The sequence below is a fragment of the Elephas maximus genome, chromosome 1 (genome assembly GCF_024166365.1).
Source record: "Elephas maximus indicus isolate mEleMax1 chromosome 1, mEleMax1 primary haplotype, whole genome shotgun sequence".
In the NCBI taxonomy this organism is placed as follows: domain Eukaryota; kingdom Metazoa; phylum Chordata; class Mammalia; order Proboscidea; family Elephantidae; genus Elephas; species Elephas maximus.
This window is the reverse complement of record NC_064819.1, coordinates 28,737,494-28,757,459: the sequence shown is the minus strand read 5'-3', so window position 1 is coordinate 28,757,459 and position 19,966 is coordinate 28,737,494. Positions and strand designations below refer to the sequence as shown.

Genomic DNA, 19,966 nt, shown 5'->3' with positions numbered 1-19,966 from the left:
CTAGAAAACTGGAATAGTGATGCTGTTGTTGTTGTCATGTGCCATCGAGTCAATTCCAACTCACAGTGACCCTATAGCATAGAGTAGAACTGCCCCATAGGGTTTCCTAGGCTGTAATCTCTACGTGGGCAGGTCGCCTGGTCTTTTCTCCCAAGGAGCCACTAGTGGGTTTGAACACCAACCCTTCAGTTAGCAGCCGAGTGCTTAACCATTGCGCTGCCAGGGCTCCATAGTGATATTTGACATACTCAATACAGATTTAGGCATAATCAATACAGATGAGGCCGGTGGTGCACCAGTCATATTGAATAAGCAAGGGGTTGTACCCATCATCTTCTGTGACATAGGAACTAACTCCCTGTGCTTAAGCAATCTCCTAATTTAGGAATACTCCTGGCTCTGGCTCAGTTAAGAAAAACAAGAGACTGGATCTCAAGACCAGTCAAAACCAGTCTTGAGCCAGAGCTGGCCCACCTGACGTGCGCAGTACCAATCTCCTTATTTAGGAATACTTCTGGCTCTGGCTCAGTTAAGAAAAACAAGAGACTGTATCTCAAGACCAGTCAAAACCAGTCTTGAGCCAGAGCTGGCCCACCTGACACACGCAGTACCAATGACCGTGTCCTTTAGACGACCTACTTGATGTCAGAGGCGGGAAAACACTCTCCCATCTACACCATCTACACCCAGGACGTGGGCAAAACACCATCTTTGTGACTCCCTCCCTTCCAACTGAGCAGGTGCAGAAGATTAGACCACCCTGGGAATGCCCTTTTCGGGCTAAACCAATCAGTAAGCTGACTCCACCTTGAGGCGTTCCTGAGGATCCCAGACCCGATTCACTTTACCCGTATAAACCTCTTGATCTGTTGTTCCAAGAGCTGCCTTGCAACCTGAGTCCGGGTGTGCTCCTTTGCTTGGCCAACCAAATAAATCTTTCTTCTTTTGCTTTCACCTGACCGCGTTTCAGTGTAGCACTGAGCAAGACCTGGAGGTCTGGTAACACAGATTAGACATAATCAATACAGATTTCCCAGCACAATGCCTGGCACAGAGAGCTCACCAGGTGTTAATTCCCTTCCCTTCTTTACTGGATACAGGTAGACATGACAACATTTCTTTTTTTTTTAATTGTACTTTAGATGAAGGTTTACAGAACAAACTAGTTTCACATTAAACAGTACGCGTATTGTGCTATGACATTAGGTAACAACCCCACGACATGTCAACACTCTACCTTCTCAACCCTGGGTTCCCTATTACCAGCTTTCCTGTTCCCTCCTGCCTTCTAGTCCTTGCCCCTGGGCTGGTGTGCCCTTTTAGTCTTGTTTTGTTTTATGGGTCTGTTTAATCTTTGACTGAAGGGTGAATCTCAGGAGTGACTTCATTACTGAGCTGAAAGGGTGTCCAGGGGCCATACTCTTGGGGTTTCTCCAGTCTCTGTCAGGCCAGCAAGTCTAGTCTTTCTTTTTGAGTTAGAATTTTGATCTACATTTTTCTCCAGCTCTGTCCAGGACCCTCTATTGTGATCCTGTAAAAGCAGTCAGTGGTGGTAGCTGGGGACCATCTAGTTGTACTGGACTAAATCTGGTGGAGGCCGTGGTAGATGCGGTCCATTAGTCCTTTGAATCTTTAGTTTTCTTCATTCTTCCTTGCTCCCGAAGGGGTGAGACCAGTGGAGTATCCTAGATGGCTGCTCATAGGCGACAGCATTTCTCGATGTCTTGAATGCCCTCATCTAGTGGGGAAGGGGCTTAAGATGAGAGAAGGTATAAATTTAGGAATGAAGAATCTTAAACCTCAGTTTAAAGCAGAGAACAGAGAGGAAAAATAAAGCTTTTCTGTACCAGCTTTCAAAGCTAGAACAGTACAAATTTTTATCTTCACGCCTAGAAGCAACTAATGAATAAAGCAGAAAGCTGTGGCACAGGAACTTTGTGGTAAGATTTGCTTGCAGGGGTTAGGAGTGGCTGAATGCGTGGGCTAGATTAAGACTCTGGTTGAGGGGGCAGGGAGATGAGCACACTGTTAGTCATTTGACTGACTGTGTTTAATAAATTACCATCCGATTGGAGGGATTGACTTCGCTGGGTGAATCACTTTGAACTGGACAAAAAACAGACAGCCAAACCCAGCCCCCACTAGAGGAGAAAAAAATCAGTTTATTTGATTCACTGACATTGTTTTGATCAAAGTGTGAAGCCACAAGTTGAGTTTAGTTTGGTCAGAGAGATACCCTGTTGCTGATGGAGTCATACGCATTTATTCATTCCTCCAGCCATTTACTAGGTGGGATTTTTAAATATATTATCAGTTCTACTCTCAAATTTATCTTCCTCTTATCTTTACCTCCAGAACTAAATAACTTACCACTTTTTCAACGGAAATGTCATTCTCCACATTCATAGGGCTTCATAATTAAACATTTCAATGCTAAATCATATCTGTCCCTTCTCTTCATTTCATCCCTTGAGACAGTACCTCCAATTTCTGGGTAACAGCCTCCTAACTGGCCCCAGCATCTTCTAGTCTTCATAGTGGTCCCGCTCCATATCAATCTGGCCTGCCCATGAATACTTTACTCGGCAAAAGCCACTAGTTTCAATTCTTTTCCTGCTCAAGAACCAACAATTACTCCTTACTATTAGATTGTGTCCAGTTCCTTTTCTAGGCATTCGAGGTTCTTCATCATCTCGTCTGATCTGGTCTTCTACCAGTCTTGTGCAAGACAATGGAAGACGTGGGAATACTAATGATGTCGTCATGCATTCTTTCTGCTGGCAGTTGGGCGACTGGGATAAGAAGAAAGCAACTGGCTATGATTCACCATATGCTGGAGGGTGAATTCATGTCTAGTTTATCTCCTTACTCATTCTTAAAGAAGGAAGCATTTTACAAACTTGGTGCTTGTCAACTAATAGATGTTTGGTCTTTGTTCTCAACGAGTGCTCATTCAACAGTGGCAGGTGGATGTCCACAGTTCTCAGACCAACAGCAAGTTTCTAGAATACAAGGATAAGTCAAAAAGTATTGCCACTAGGGTTCCAGTTCGTACATGCATGGGTTTATTCCAAACAAAACATGTTTAAACACGTCTCTGCAATCAGTGGATGGCTGCAGACAAGTTCTCTCAGTAATACATTAGTCTTAGTCTTGTTAGAGTGCCTTCAAAAAAAGGATACTTTTTGTGCCAAAGAAAAAAACGATTTTGAGGACAGGGCCAATATCAAATTTCTAACAAAATTTAAGAGCCTGGGTGTTAACTGAAAGGTTGGCAGTTGGAAACCCTATGGGGCAGTTCTCCTCTGTCCTACAGGGTTGCTATGAATAGGAATCAACTCGATGGCAATGCGTTTCGTTTTTTTTTTTAATGGGTTTTCAAGTGGACATCTTCCCAAATCATTGAAGCTTTGCAGCAAGTTTATGGAAATGCTGCCCTACATAAAACAACAGTTTTTAGATGGATCAAGCGTTTTAAGGAAGGTCGCAAAAACTTCAAAGATGAGCCAAGACAGGGAAGACTGTTCAGAAGGTTATGGTGACAGTTTTTCGGCATTCCAAAGGGATAATCTTCATAGATTTTCTCGAAGCACAAAGGACGATCATGGGGGCTTATTGTGAAAAACCTTTAAGAAAATTGAAAACTGTGTTGGTGAGAAAAAGGCCAGGGAAGTTGGGCAGAGGAATTTTTTTCCATCACGACAATGCAGCTGCTCATTCTTCCAGGGTAGCAAGGGCTGTCCTACAAGAGTTTCATTGGGAAACCTTACCCCATCCACCTATAGCCAGCCCCGATCTTGGCGCTTCAGACTTCTTTTTGTTCCCAAAACTCAAAGAACATTTAAAAGGAACACGATTTGAGGTTTCAAAACTGCCTTGCTGAAAATCGAAGAGCACAGAATTTTTCTGGAAAGTGTTAGAGAGATGGAAACACCACCTTCAAAGGTATATATACCAGATGTTGGATACATCGAGAAACAATAGCTTCACATTTTGATATTTTTGTTCAAAAAAGGTTTCCGTGATTTTGTAGCAAAACTTTTTGACTTACCCTCGTGTATTATCCTAAAGTAACTCTTCTCTACCTCAGTTTATTTCCTCTTACTGCCAGAGCAATTGCTATTTTTTGGAATATATCATAATTTTCTTTATAATGGGATCAGAATTCTTCAATATTTCATAAGCATTTAAATAGATACATACTTTTTCATTCTTGAATGTGAAATTCAGTGTATGTCCATTGTATTGAGTTCCTTACAGCCTTAAAATTCTTTATATACACACTTGTTTTGGTCACTCAGTCGGTCAAAGATTGGTAGAAGTATGCTAAGGTCTCCCTCTGTGATTGTGCTTTGGCAGTCTTATTTTATATATATTTGTTATTCAGAATAAAAATATCTATGGATGGTAATAGGGAACCCAAGGTTGAGAAGGGAGGCTGTTGACATGTCGTGGGGTTGTTAACCAATGTCATAAAAAAATATGTGTACTAAATGTTTAATGAGAAACTAGTTTGTTCTGCAAACCTTCATCTAAAGTACAATAAAAAAAAAATTTTAAAAAGCCATGGATGTTATGTTTTCTAATGAGTTACATCTTGTAGCCACATTTAATGCATCCTTTAATGTTTTCTGCGTTAAATTCTACTTTGTCTAATATTAATATTGCTCTTTCTTCTTCTCGTTTATATTTTCCTGATATATTTATGCCCTTTCCTTTTTGTCCTATTTTATTTAAAACAGTATATATTTAGAATTATTTTTTGCCCAATCCATGTCTCTGTCTTTTAATAGAAACGTTTGAACCATTCACACTTAATGTGATAACTGATACGTTTGCCCTCACTTTGATCATCTTGTTTATTTATACTTTCTATTTTTATGTTTCCTTGCGATTTCCTTTTATAGTTTTTAATCTTGGCTATAATGTTTCAAATTCTTCTAATTTTGAAGTTAAACATGGCATTTCTAGTTTTTATTCATCTACCTCTTTTCTTATTTAAAAAGTACTTAAACCTATATTTCTCTATGTCAACAATGAAACAATATTCAATGTCTCCCACAGTACAAGTTGAGAAATTTAGCAACTTGAGGGCTTTTTAATGTAGCAATCTGAGTTTTTAGATCCAGATTATTATCATTCAATTTCTTATATAACCAAAGTCTTTAATAATGCTTTTTGACAGTTGCATTGTTTTATAACCACAGTAATAACATTTGAACACTAACTCTATATTTGTATCATGTTTTTCCAATTCCCAAATTTTAATGTTCATTAATTTCCCTTTTGACCAAAAAATTTAAGCACTTTTTTTTTTTTTTCTGTAAAGTATTTCATTAATCTACTTTCTGGACACATTTTTGTTTGAGAATAGCTTTCCTTTTTCCTCACACATTATTGAATACCAAATTCTGGATCATAATCTTATTACCTCAACACTCTATAAGGCCAGAAGAACTTGATGGTGCCCAGCTACCACCAACGACTGCCCTGACAGGAACACAACAGAGAGTCACTGACAGAGCGGGAGAAAAGTGTTGAGCAGAACTCAAATTCACATAAAAAGACCAGATTAATGGTCTGACAGAAACTGGAAGAACCTCCAAAACTATGGCCCCCAGACAGTCTATTAACTGAGAACTGAAACCATTCCCGAGGCCCACTCTTCAGACAAAGATTAGACAGGACTATAAAACAAAAAATAATACATGTATGCTTCTTAGTTCAATCAGACACAGGAGACCAAATGGGTGGCTCCTGTCCAGAGGTAGGATGAGAAGGCAGGTAGGGACAGGAATTGGTCTAATGGACATAGGGAACCCGGGGTGGAAAGGGGGAGTGTGCTGTCACATTGTGGGGATTGCAACTAATGTCACAAAACAATACGTGCATAAATTTTTGTCTGAGAAATTGAACTGTAAACTTTTACCTAAAGCACAATAAAAAAAAGAAAAAGGAAATCAAGTGACAGAAAAAAGAAACCTCTATAGCCAGATCTCAACAACCTTCTGACATTTAGTGTTACAGGAAGTCTGACACATGCTATATTTTCCTTTGGAAATAGGATACTGTTTTTCTAATTGTATGCTGACAGATTTTTTTATTTTTATAGTTCATAATTTCACCAGAATTTACCCTGGCACACAATGAACCATTTTGAACTGAAGTCAGGAAAATATTTTTAAATTTTAACTTATCTTCTATTTTCTCTTATCTTTTCTGAAAAATCCTTTAACTTATAAATTTAATGTTTTCACTCATTATTTTCTTTATGTGTTTTCCACCAGTACTGTGAGTACTTAAACTCATCTTCGGTTTTCCGCATCATGCCCATGTTCATATTCCATTGCACAATTTTAATTCTGCAAAATGTTTTTTCATTTGAGAGCAGGCAGTTTCCTAGCCTCAGTGTGCTCCTTTTAGACAGTTTCTGCTATATCCCCTTAGAGACTGTAAAAACTTTCTCCTTTTTTTTTTTTTTTTAACAGTGTCTATTTTATAAGGAGACCTTGGTTCTTGGTTTTGCATCCTTAGATGTCTCCCTTCTTTGTAACTGCTAAATATTGTTTTCATAAGCTTCTACCATGTGTTGACTGAAAGTTAGCCCCATAGCCCTCTGCCACGGGTGCTGGCATAAGGCATGTCTGAGGAGGCACTGATATGATTGAGATGTGTTTCCCATAAGTTAGCTGACACCCTTACAGTTCCTGCCACGTTAGCCTTGGAATGCTAATGGAATTCTTCTAGGGGACCCTTCCATTTAGTCTGCAAACCAACTTTCCCTTCCACTGTGGTGACACATGGATTGGTTGGCCTTTCCCTCAATTCGCTCTTGTTTACACTCTTTATTATTGAATGTTGCCAGTGTTTCTGGCATGTGGATGGTATCGGCATCCTTTTCTGGTTGTCAATTCTACAATAAAGGCCCCCAAATATTTATGTATTAATTTGATTATTTCTATAAAAATTAAGGGGGAGCAGGTATGAGTTAAATGTGCATTCTGCATTTCCCATTTTCAAGGCAATATTTCTCGAAGGTACTATACCTTCAGAATCACCCTGGGTGCTGGTTAAAGATGCTGGCTCTGGGACCCCATCTCAGACCTTTGACTCAGAATCTCTAAGGCAAAAGCCTGAGAATCTATGTTTTTTTTTGTTTTGTTTTGTTTCAACAAACAGGTGTCTAGGCAATTTTAACGCTAAGGATAATTCGAGAACCACTGGGGTTGAGCAATGATGGTGAGCCCTTAGAAGAGAAAGCCATGATCCCTTGGAACTAACCAAGGTTCACCAAGAAGGAGTGATAGCAGATGATTCTTGCCTCTCTTTGACAGGTGCACTAGTTATGTAACTCAGAGAAAAGTGGTAGACAGTGGATCTAAGCACAGGATATTTGACACAGTTTCCCGTGAGTCTTCCCATGAAGAATGCAAGGACAGGGACAATGCAAGAAAGGCCACGGATGGAGTGCAGTGCTCAGTTAAGACTGTCACACTTTAAAATGGTTTTTAGAGAAATTGTATCGCACTCATATGCGATTTGCCAGAAGAGTTCAGGAATTCAAAACCTTGTAACTTGGGGAACCACTGAAGGAATTTGCAATAGTTCTTGTTTAGCAACGATTCTTAACTCTTCTGAACAATAATGCCACTTGGGGGTCTTTAAAAAATACTTAGGCCCACACCCCCACACTAGACCAGTCAAATTAGCATCTCTGGAGTGGATAGTGGTGTAGTGGTTAAGAGCTACGGCTGCTAACCAAAAGGTCAGCAGTTCAAGTCCACCAGATGCTCCCCGTAAACGCTATGGGGCAGTTCTGTTCTATCCTGTAGGGTTACTATAGGGTTGCTATGAGTCGGAATTGACTCGACGGTAATGGATTTTTTTTTTTTTTTTTTGAGTGGTACACACGGTTTGTGTTTTGTTTTTTTTTTTAAAGCTGCCCAAGTGATTTTAATGTTTAACCAGAGCCGACAACCACTGACCTAGTGAGAACGACCATGTTCACAGATTTGTGAAGCTCTCTACTGTGGAAGAGGCATACAAGTGTTTCTATGAAGATCCACATGTTTGGCCATTCACTTGGCAGAAGTGGACTAATTAGACTAGCTGAGTCAGTAAATGGCTTCTGGCACACTGAATCAAGCCCAGACTCTCAATGTTGTGAGGAGCTTCTTTTCTCTATTAAAGAGGCATAAATCTTGTTGGCATGATCTTTTAGCTACTAGCAATATTTATCAAGATAAACAAAACTTGACTCTTTCATGATCTCTTCAATTTTCGTGATTTCACTCAACTTACTGATGACTCCCTAATCTGGGTCTCTAGCCACATAGCTCAACTATTCAATCACATCTCCATCTGGATTCCTCACGGACGGACACCTCAGATTTAACATGACCCAAACAAAACTCATATACCAACTCCACTCCTGTACCTGTTCCTTGATTCTCTCGGTTAGTGGAATCACTGTACTCCTGGGCGTACACGGTAGAAGCTTGGGAGTTATCCTTGGTCCCTCTGCCTCCCCTCATCACCACCACCACCAGTTGCCATGCAGTCGATTCTGACTCATGGTGACCCCACGTGTATCAGAGTAGGACTGTGCTCCATAGGGTTTTCAATGGCTGATTCTCCAGAAGTAGATCACCAGGCCTTTTGTCCTAATGCCTCCGAGTGGACTTGAATCTCCAACATTTTGGTGAGCACCCAAGTGCGTTAACCATTTACACCACCAGGGACTCCACACCCTCCTCACATCCACTGAGTTACAAGTTCTTTCCTGATCCTGTCCTTCTTCCATCTGTACCACCATTGAGTCAGCCCTCATATTACTTGAACTCCCACAAAAGCCTCTCAATGGGCAGCCCTGCTTCCCATCTTCTTCCCTTCCATCATCTATACTGCAGCCAGAGGGATGGCTCTAATGTTAAAATTTGACCATGTCAGTCTCGGTCTTTAACGTGTCAGACAAGACCCTCCAGGGCCAGCTCTTATCCACATCTCTAGACCCATTTTCCATCACTTCTCGACTCATTTTCCTCCAGCAACATGAAAATGCAGAGAGCAACAACAATCTGTGTCTTGCCTCTGAGTCTTTGCTCATACTGTTCCCTCGACATAGCATGTATTACCTGCATTCATTCACCTCTTCACTTAACTTCTACTCACCCTTTAAATTTCAGCCCAGGTTCATTTACTCCAGGGAGTATTACTTGACCTCCGTGGTCCATTCCCTACCTAGGCTGGCTAGACTGTCCTCCTCTGACTCTCACCTGAAGATAACGTGACATCATATCTGTTTCTGGCTCTGTTGTACCCAGTTCTGCCCAGCTCCTAGAAACCCAGCTGGCCATCTCCCCAGAAGCTAGCACTATGCTTAACATGGTGTAGGTGCTCAAATATTTAAATTAATGCTGGTCAAAAGATTAAGTGAGTCTCCTCCAGAGTACATGTGCCATGATTTGCATGGTTTAGAGATTAGGAACAACGTGGGCTTTTGAGCAGGATGAGACTTTCCCTAGCTGTAGGACCATATGGCTAATGTCTTCCTGATAGTTGGGAAAGTCACTCTGTGATCAGCCAAAGCCTACTGGACATCATGGGACGAGAAAAGGGAGGAGATTGACTTCCAAAAGTGGTGGTTCTGGGGCCAGGCTCTGGGAATCATGTATATCATAGGTGAAGAGACCCTGGGGCCTAGATGGAGAGCACCCACTCTGTGTGGCTCTCAGAGCCTCTGGAAGGAATTCCCTGGCCCTCTGGAAAATTGAGAGCTCCTCGTCTAGCTCACTGACTTTAGCTGAAAGGCAACAGCACCGGTGCAGCTGGTGGAGTGCTGGGGGCGGCTCTCCCAGAGCAGAGGGCTGGAAAATGCAGCAAGGAATGAGAACATTTGGGCCAAAACATCCAAAGTATTTTAGCATCTAAGGGTCAAAGTGGCCTCCCTGACCTCTGGCTACTTGGAACTTTCACACCAGATTAGCCATCAGGAAAGTAAAAATTGGTTCCTGTGTAGATGACATTGTTCACCCTTAAGAGAGGAGAAAATCCCCATGCAGACCACACAGAAAGGAGGGATGGGCCCAGATGGTTAGCTGGGCAGGTAGGTCTGGGGTAGGTCAGCTGCCGTGTGGCCATGGAGTCTTTCTCTTTCATCCCTTTTCTTGCACAGTAGACTCTAGATCCCACAACCTCCACTTTCATGAAATCACGCTAGCAAAATGGGGACAGTGACATCCATGCTGCCCACCTCATGCTCCTATGGTTGAAATCAGGTGAAATCCAGGTTCAGGTGAGATAATGGAAGTGAAAGGCATTGTGTTTTCTAAGTGTGATACACACACAAAGGATGGTTATTACTAATGCTGCCATTCTTATTATTTAAAAGAAGGATTTTCTTACCTGGACTGCTTTTCTCTGTGCCCCTTTCCTGCTGTGGAGCCCCTCTGGCTCCATTTCTCCCTTGGAAAATCAGAGCTCTCTCCTTTTAAATCATGGTCCCCGGAAAAAAATTTCAATTTTCACTGAGGCATCAATGACTTAACAAGTTAATTCCAAGATGAGAAATGGACATGTTTGCAGAGAACAAAGCCTTAAGCTTCTTCAGAAAGAAGGTGAAATAAAGGAGATATGTCATGGGGAAAGCACTGGCTGAAGAGTGGCCACACCCTGCTTCCTGTCCTGGTGGCGTGACCCCAGGCAGGGCACTTTCCCTATTGGATGTGGGTTCCTTGTTTTTAGCATGAAGGCCTGGACCAGATGCTCTCTTGTACCCTTCCCTGATCTCATTTTCTATGATTCTAGAGACTCTTAGAGCTGCCCCAAATTAACCGCAGTCTCTTGAGCTAAAGGAATAACATCCCAGGGTGCCGAGACAACATGCAATTGGTATCACTAGATCACTCACCTTAATCCCTGCAGAATCATAGAGTAAGGAAGCCACCATCACCACCACCGCCGCCGCCAGCACCACCATTACTACCCCCACCCCAGCACCATCACCATAACCACCACCATCACCACCACCACCGCCGCCAGCACCACCATTACTACCCCCACCCCCAGCACCATCACCATAACCACCACCATCACCACCACCACCGCCGCCAGCACCACCATTACTACCCCCACCCCCAGCACCATCACCATAACCACCACCATCACCACCACCACCGCCGCCAGCACCACCATTACTACCCCCACCCCCAGCACCATCACCATAACCACCACCATCACCACCACCACCGCCGCCAGCACCACCATTACTACCCCCACCCCCAGCACCATCACCATAACCACCACCATCACCACCACCACCGCCGCCAGCACCACCATTACTACCCCCACCCCCAGCACCATCACCATAACCACCACCATCACCACCACCACCGCCGCCAGCACCACCATTACTACCCCCACCCCCAGCACCATCACCATAACCACCACCATCACCACCACCACCGCCGCCAGCACCACCATTACTACCCCCACCCCCAGCACCATCACCATAACCACCACCATCACCACCACCACCGCCGCCAGCACCACCATTACTACCCCCACCCCCAGCACCATCACCATAACCACCACCATCACCACCACCACCGCCGCCAGCACCACCATTACTACCCCCACCCCCAGCACCATCACCATAACCACCACCATCACCACCACCACCGCCGCCAGCACCACCATTACTACCCCCACCCCCAGCACCATCACCATAACCACCACCATCACCACCACAACCACCATCACCACCACCACCGCCGCCAGCACCACCATTACTACCCCCACCCCCAGCACCATCACCATAACCACCACCATCACCACCAGCACCATGACCATCACCGCCTTCATAGGAAATATGGTTCTATTTTAAAAAATGGGAAAAACCTAATGCAGGAAAATTTCTCAACTTGAGGAGCTGATGTTAATCCCAGGAAAAATTCTGGACTAGCATGTGGAATGAGCTTTTAGGACAGAAGTCAGAATCCCTAGGAACCAACATGGGTTCACTGAAAGTAATTTATGTCAGGCTAACAAAATTGCTTCTTTGACATGGTTATTGGGCAGGCAGGTCAGTGAAGTATCAGTGATAAAAAGTACCTGGACTTTATGAAGGCCTTTAGTAAGATTCATCTGACAGTTCTTTGAAGAAGATGGAGAAACATGGACTGAAAGATGGTACAAGAAAAAAATTGAATGAATTTTCTGAGAGTGCTGTTTAATTAACTGAATTAACATCAGTCTTTAGGGAGCATGCCTCTTAGGAATGCTTCAGAATTTTGTAATGTTCACCATTTTTATTAATGATTTAGTTGAAGCAGTCGCGCTCATCAAATGTGGGGATGAGAGAAAGCTGGGCTGGAAAGGACAGTAGACACAGTGGATGGTAGAAACACAGCCAGAAGTATCTGGATAAGCTGGCAAGAGAGACTGAACTGAACATGATAAAGTTAGGCATAAGTGTAAGGGCTCTGTACTTCGGGCCCCAAGGATCATCTGTATAAGCATAAGAGAGAGTGATACAGTTTAAGAGCAAGTTTAAAAGAGAGTTTTTTTTTTCTTAGTTGATACTAAACTCAACAGATATCAATGGTATAGATAGCTAAATCGACCTTAAAGAGTTCTAACAGAAACAGGAAACCTGGGATGAAGGAGGTGAGAATATCACTCTCCTTGGTGCTCCATGGGCCTCCCATGAAATTTTCCATTTTATTCATTAGGAATACAAAAATGAGAGAAAATTGGGACATGAATGATAATGACAGTGAGGGTACTGGAGGAAACAGTCTACAAGTAGTGTGGACGAGGGGAGAGGGCAGTGGCCAGGGAATCAGGAGCCACCTGATGCCATTAATGGACTCTGAGATACTGGCTGAGTCAATATTCCTCCCAGGAGGTGCTACGGAGGAGAAGCACAGAAGGCAGTGGTTGGCTGGCTTGCTCTTCCAGGTTTTGGTCCTCTTGCCAGGTCACACTGTGAGTGGGTTCCTTTGTTCCTACTTCACCTATCCAGGGACAAGGCCTATTGCACCACCTCTCCACCTCCCAGCAAAATCTTGCACTCCTGAAGTGTAATTAACATTTGTAAATTATAGCATAATTTGATCCTTTGGAGAATGTTTACAAGTACCCTTTCTCTGACTTACTGAGAAGCCAAGATGAATGGTAATTCACATCAACAACACTACACACGACATGTATCTAGGCAATAAAAAAAAAAGGCCTAAGAACACAGGCTTTGAAAACATACAGACCTGAGTCTAAAAGTTTCTCCTACTAGCTTTACAACAATGGGAAAGTGACTTAAACTTTTTAAGACTCAGTTTCCTTGTCTGGGGGATGGGTTAATGCCAGGAGTATGGTGATGTGAACATTGAGACAATGCATGCACAAACTGTAACACAACACGGGCACATGCTGCAACAATGGGTCAAAAAGAGCCATGATTGTGAGGGTGTCCCAGCACCAGGCTGTGTTTAGTTCTGTTGTACATCGGGTTGCTATGAGTCCAAACTGACTGGACTAGACGTAATACCAACAATATTAAAATCTTTATGGAGCTCAGAATAGGTGCTCAATAAATGCTATAGCTAATACTACTATTAGCTAGTGGAGCCTGGTGGTGTAGTGGTTAAGAGCTCAGCTGCTAACCAAAAAGTCAGCAGTTCAAACCCACCAGCCGCTCCTTGGAAACCCTATGGTACAGTTCTGCCTGTTACAGCATCACTCGCAGGATCGCTGTGAGTTGGAACTGACACGATGGCACCTAACACCATCAGCAACAATATTACTACTGCATTTACTACCACTATTCCTCTTCTTTCTTCCTCTCCCTCATCCTTCTTTGGGCCAGGCACTGTGCTAGCTGCCCAGGACATGATGGAAAACAACGCGGACATTGATACACCCTCTTGTCTACACCAAGCGTATGCTCTGCACTTGGTCTTAGTCAAAAGGCTGAGAAGCAACCAAGCTTACATTCTAGACCAATCAAACCTTGTGCAATATCCTATAGCTGGAAATATCCTACAGCTGCACTTTCCAATATGGTAGCCAGAAGCCAAATGTGGCAATTAAGCAATTTAAAAATGACTAGTGTGAATTTTTTTTATTCTATTTCATTTTAAATACTTAAATAAAAATGGGAATAACCACATAAGGCTATTGGCTACTGTATTAGATATTGCAACTCTAGGCACCTTTCAGGTATATTTCTGGGACTAGCCAACCCAAGCAGAATGAAGATGCATCAAAAGAGAAATGTACGTAAAGCCCCCAGTACAGTCCCTGGAACATTTGTTCATCACATTTAATTGGTGTCTACTGTCCATAGGTACTAGCTCAGGTGGTACTGTGGTTAAGAGCTTGGCTGCTAACCAAAAGGTGGACAGTTGGAATCCACCAGCCACTCCTTGGAAACCCTATGGGGCAGTTCTACTCTGTCCTATAGGGTTGCTAGGAGTTGGAGTCGACTCAACAGCGACGAGGTTTACTATCCATAGGCACTCTCTCAGGGGCTAGAGATACAGGGAAGAATTAGGCATGGTCTCTGCCCTCAGGGAGATCATAGCTTAGTGGGAGATACCAGATAGGTGATTTCATCATAGCAAGGTGAGTGTGCGCATAGGTGATGTGGTACAGCCAAGTGGTCTCTAACCCACCTGAGCAGTTGGGAAGGGCTTCCCAGAAGGACATTTTAAGACCTGAGCTGAGTGTTGGTAAATAGATCTCATATTGGGGTGCAAATGAGATTTATTCTATTTATAACAACCAATTATATTCCAGGTCTACTAAGCCTATTGATAGAGGTGGGAACAATGTAAACATGGCCCCAGAGAAAACTCATAGCTAGGGCCAATCTGTTTTCTTCCAAACTTTCCCCGTTGTGTCTTTTTATGTGGCTTAATTCAATTTCTCTTCCACCGGACATTTTTTGACAATGTGTGTAACCTCGTGGTTTTATTAGTAGTCATTAACCTTGAGTGATTTTTTTTTTTTTTTTTTGGCAGAAGAATTCTGTTACTTACAAGGTGGCATCAACTTCCACTATGGCTTGGTTGTGGAACTCGGATTTTTGGTGTAAACAAACAGCTCTGTGAAAAAGGCCATACATGAAGAAGCTGTTACTGACTGGTTGAGCTGCTGAACCTAGCTGGTCCTGACAGTGATGTACGTTCATAAGAGAGGGTTGTTACAATCACTTCCGTGGAGAAGTGGGACAGTGTGAACATTTATACATCTTAACACAATAGTTTGTGTAAAGGTTACTACGTGACAATGTCTAGCCAGAGAATTCTGCCTCTGACACTCACTCACATAAAAATAGGTACAGCTTTACACTGTAGAGTTTCCATAATGACACTTACATGTATAAAGCAGAATGGTACGTGTGATTCCTCCTCCCGCGAGGCCAGGAAGGGGATCACATGGTCGTGTGAGGCCCAGGCCTATTTGAGCCCCCAGGTATCAGCCGGTTGGACTCATGGTGAAGTTGTCTCTGGTGAATGGAAGTGTATACTGGTGTAGCCATTTCTAAAAGTGGCTCGTCCTGTGGATCGGGAACCGTAAAACATTCATGCCCTTTGCTCAGTGATTGTACTTCTGGGAATCTATCCAAAGGAAGTAATTAGAAATGTGTGGTAAAGACTTTGCTCAGGGATGTTATCGCAGAGTTACGTGTAGTTGCTAAAGACTGGAAACAACTGGAAATAACAGTGCAATAATATACTCCCTGAGAACGATGTCATGAAGGACTTTTGCTACAACGCTAATTGAGAAAAAAGCAGAGAAGCAATTGCTGCAGAGGTTAAGCAACCACACTTTGGAGTTAGACAGCCTGGCTTTGAATCCTGGCCCTGCCACTTACCAGCTATGCGACTTGGGCAAGTCACCTGAACTCTCTGCAACCCCAGAAAACGGGCACTGATAATAATACCTGCCTCAGGAACCATTCCCAAAGCCAGCTCTTCACACACGGATTAGGGCTGCTTGGATCAAGCAGACGCCTGAGACTATGTGGGCAGCTCCTCTCTGGAGGGGAGGGGTGAAGGCTGAGGAGGACCTGGGCTGGCTGGATGGACACGGCAACACACGGTGGAGAGGAGGGATGTGCTGTCTCATTAGGGGGACAGCACTAGGAGTATATAGCAAGGAGTACATAAGGTTTTCTATGAAAGACTGACTTAATTTGCAAACTTACACTTAAGGCGCAATAAAAAAATAATAATACCTGTCTCAGAGGGAACCGGAAGGACTAAGTGAGATATAGAATATAAAATGCTTATCACAGCGCCACCCACATTTATTAGGTACCCAATAAATGGTGGCTCTCTATGGATTGTACGATTTCCAGGCATAAAAATAGACAGAAAAGAAATATACCAACATATTAACAGTGTAGTAGCTGGGTGGTGGAATTCGTTTGCTTCTTTGCCTACTTTTCAACTTCCCAAATTTTCTGCAACAAAGACGAGTTACTTTTATACCAAGAGAGTATATCATAATGATGTAATACAATAAGATTTTTTTTTTTGCTAGTTGCTTCACATTCTTTCAAACATTTGATAAGGTCAGTCTTTTTAATTTTAGCCATTTTAATAAATATGTAGTGATAATGCATGATGGTTTTGATACCCATTTCCCTGGTGACTAAGGTACTGTGCTTATTTACCATTTTTACATCTTCTTTTGAGAAATGTCTGTTCCAATATTTTGCCCAGTTTTTAAATTGGTTTGTCATCCCTCCTATTATTGACTTGCAAAAGTCCATGGTCATATATATTGTGAAGATCTTTCCCATTCTGTGGCTTATCTTTTACTTTTTGAAACAGTGTGTTTTTTAGGAGCTTTTATTTAGATATATTTGACACAAAATAAGCTGACATATGTTACACCTGTAAAACCATCACCACCATCAAGATAATAAACATTTCAAACACCAAACCAAACCCACTGCGGCCAAGTTCATTCCAACTCACAGCCACAGGAGAGGATAGAGTAGAACTGCCCCGTAGGGTTTCCAAGACTGTAACAGTGAGAATTTTTTTCTAAAGCATTTTACTACCATAAAACGGCAGTTCCCTTCCCTGGTCCCTCTCCCTTTTCAGGGGAGGAACTGGGGGCCAGCCTCACAGCGGACTACCTCCTTCCCCAGGGAGCAGAAGGAGAGGGAAGGGCTGTTACTTTCTGGCTTCTTCCCCTGACAGAGTCCCGCACGTGCACAGCCAGGACCTGGGTGAGTGTCTGGGTTGTCAGCCCTGCAGCCACCTGTCCATGGTGCTCTGTGCCTGGAGGTTTAGGGGCTGGAATAGACAACCTCAGCAGTTCAGTAGTTTCGTCCATCTCTGAGGGTCTAGATTCCAAGAAGCTCTGGGGCTTGTCATTCTTACACCTCCCCGCTCCCCGACGTCTTGGTTGAGCTGAAACCAAACACTGACATAAAATTGTGAGGTGTCAAAGACTCATCCACTCGCTTTCGCTCCCAGAAAAAAAAACCTGCAATAACGCCTGTAGTGCTGGACCGACGTAAACATTCAGGGTAGTTAGCGAAGACTTAGCTCAGGTACCGCCGCTTTATTTAATGAGAATAATTTATATGCCAGCGGAATCTTTGGCAAACACAGCCCTTTTTAACACGACTAACAGCGAAGCACTTTCCCACGTTAGGACACACCCCTGGGATGAGAGGAACAGAAGGTTTTGTGTGTGTGTGTGTGTGTGTGTGTGTGTGTGTGTGTTTTGTGCGCGCGCACGCGTTCCTCCAAACCTCAACATTTTCTCCCATGATCTTAACGTCCTTCATTGACACCAGAGGTGCCCTGTGCTCCAGCAAGTGGCTCTGCGGGCTGCATTTTAGAGACAGAATCCCAGGCACGGAGAGAATGAAGCCATTTCCCCCATCCCGACCCAAGGGCAGCTAGTTTCTAGCCTGCGTTCTGACAGCTGTCCCCTCACCAGTGACTCCCCGTGGTCCGCACCTCCAGACCCCAGGTTCGTCCCCCCAAGTCCTCCAAATGAAAGAATGACAAACAGCCTTCCCAAGCCCCCCTCCCGACAGCGAGGTCACCGTATGCTAATGAAGCCGGGGGAGATAGCAGCGCCGCCCTTAGGAGCGCGCCCGCTGGTTCGCAGCGCTCCCGCGCGCCACTGCGGCGCAGCCACAGATCACCGCGCGCTGCCGCAGGCCCTCCTGCCTCGGGGGCGGCGGGGAGCCGAGTGTCGCCCGCCACCCTGACTTCCTCAGCTGGATCGCTCACATCTGGGAGATAGCTCCGGGCACGGGTCCCAGGCTTGTCTCCACCACAGTGGTGGGGGAGGGGAGGCGCCTCAGAATCACCTGTAGGGCTTTTTCGAACTCCACAGCCCCTTCCCCAAATCTAGTCTACTCATCCAGAGAGAGCAAATCTCAGAATACTCAGGATGAAGTGGACGGGTAGAGTTTGGGAAAGCCCCACAGGTGACTGTGGATGCGCGCCCCTTAAAATACAAACACACACGCACGGACCCAAATCTTGTGACTCTGAGACTAATCAGGCCAGCCTTAGATTCTCTCCCCGGCTCTCTCCTCCCTTCCCGCGTTACATTTGCCAAGGTGTCGGTATTCTCAGCTTCCTTTAATCCCTCCCCCTCCGCACCCCCCCCCCCCCCCCCCCGCTGCCGAAGAGCTTTGTGGAGCGCGCCAAAATCCTGGAACCTCGCGCGAAGATCAGAGGCTCTGGCGGCCAGAAATTAGGACAAGCGTCCTCCACTCCGCGTTGCCCCTATGCTACCTGGAGGGCGAACCGTACACCAAGGAGGGAAGGTGAGACCAGAAGGGGAGAAACGGGACCAGTTACTCCAGCAAACTGCCCCGAGGTGGGCCGACTCCGGTCCGCACACCTTTCGGGCTGGGGAGGGCCTTCCAGGGGTAGAGGGAGTCGGCGCCCGCCTAGCGGCCCTCCGCGCGCCTGCACCCCCTCGGGCGGTGGACCTCCTTCTGCAGGACCTTTGCAGCAGGTGGCACCTCAGGATGGACGTAGTGACCTCGGCGGCAGCCCCCTTCTGGGCCACGGGACCGGCTGCCGCTTTGCCCTGCTTTTTTTCAAGTTGCCGCCGCCCGCGCCCCGGAACCTAGACCCCTTCCGCCGCGCTAGCCTCAGTCTTACCTCGCCATGCAACACTTGGTTGCTCGGCTCTCCGGAGCGCTCCCTCCTCGGTGCTTATTCCCTTACTTGGGAGCAAAGAGGAGCCGAGAGATAGGAAGGGGACCGAAGCTGGCGTCTGGGCGGCTTCCCGCCCGCGCAGCCTCCTGGGGAGGGGGGGGACCGCGGCCCGGTGGACGCCGCGGAGCTCGGCGGCCCGGCTGGGGGCAGGCAGCGTCGGGGTCCTCCGCCCGCTGGGGGATTCGCAGCTCGAAAGCAGCCTGCCTGGGCTGCCGGCTACTACGGCACTGCGGCTCTGCGCCCTACCCCTCGCAGCCTGGCAGGTCCAGCTGCCACTCTCCCGGCAGAGCCCTGCCCCCGGGCGCAGAGCCCGCCCCGCCACGCTCTCGTGCGCGCGCATACACACACACACACACACACACACGCACACGCACACGCGCACACACACACACACGCGCGCGCGCGTACACGCAAAGATGCGGATCCGCTCCGGGGAACCCTTGCCTTTGGTGCAACTTAGGCGCGAGCAGCGTAAGGGTGCGTCTCAGTGATAGCGCTTGGGTTTGGAAGGAGGAGTCGGGGGCTGAGAGGTGGACCAGTGAGGGGAGCCTGCGACGGTGGTGGACGCCAGAGGGGTCTCAGAGGTCAGCTGACGCCGGAGTAGTCCTTGGAGGTCAACTGTTTGGCAAATAAAATGCCTCCCCGGGCGTTTCCGTCTCTCAACCAGGTCTCGCTACCTTATCCCGACCAAGTCAGAAGAAAACACAAACATTTTAAAAAATCAACGACTTCTCTCTGTTTCGAGGAATTCAGTG

The 19,966-nt window shown here is 45.3% G+C and overlaps 1 protein-coding gene across 1 annotated transcript in view; it reads right to left on the bottom strand.

The window, feature by feature from the left end:
* The window catches only part of DGKG (diacylglycerol kinase gamma), a 248,355-nt gene extending 228,926 nt beyond the window's left edge, over positions 1–19,429 (bottom strand). Inside the window, exon 1 of the mRNA XM_049880842.1 lies at positions 19,155–19,429. The gene's annotated coding sequence lies outside the window, so the exon portion shown is untranslated. The remainder of the gene's footprint in view (positions 1–19,154) is intronic.
* Between the last annotated feature and the right edge of the window lie 537 nt (positions 19,430–19,966).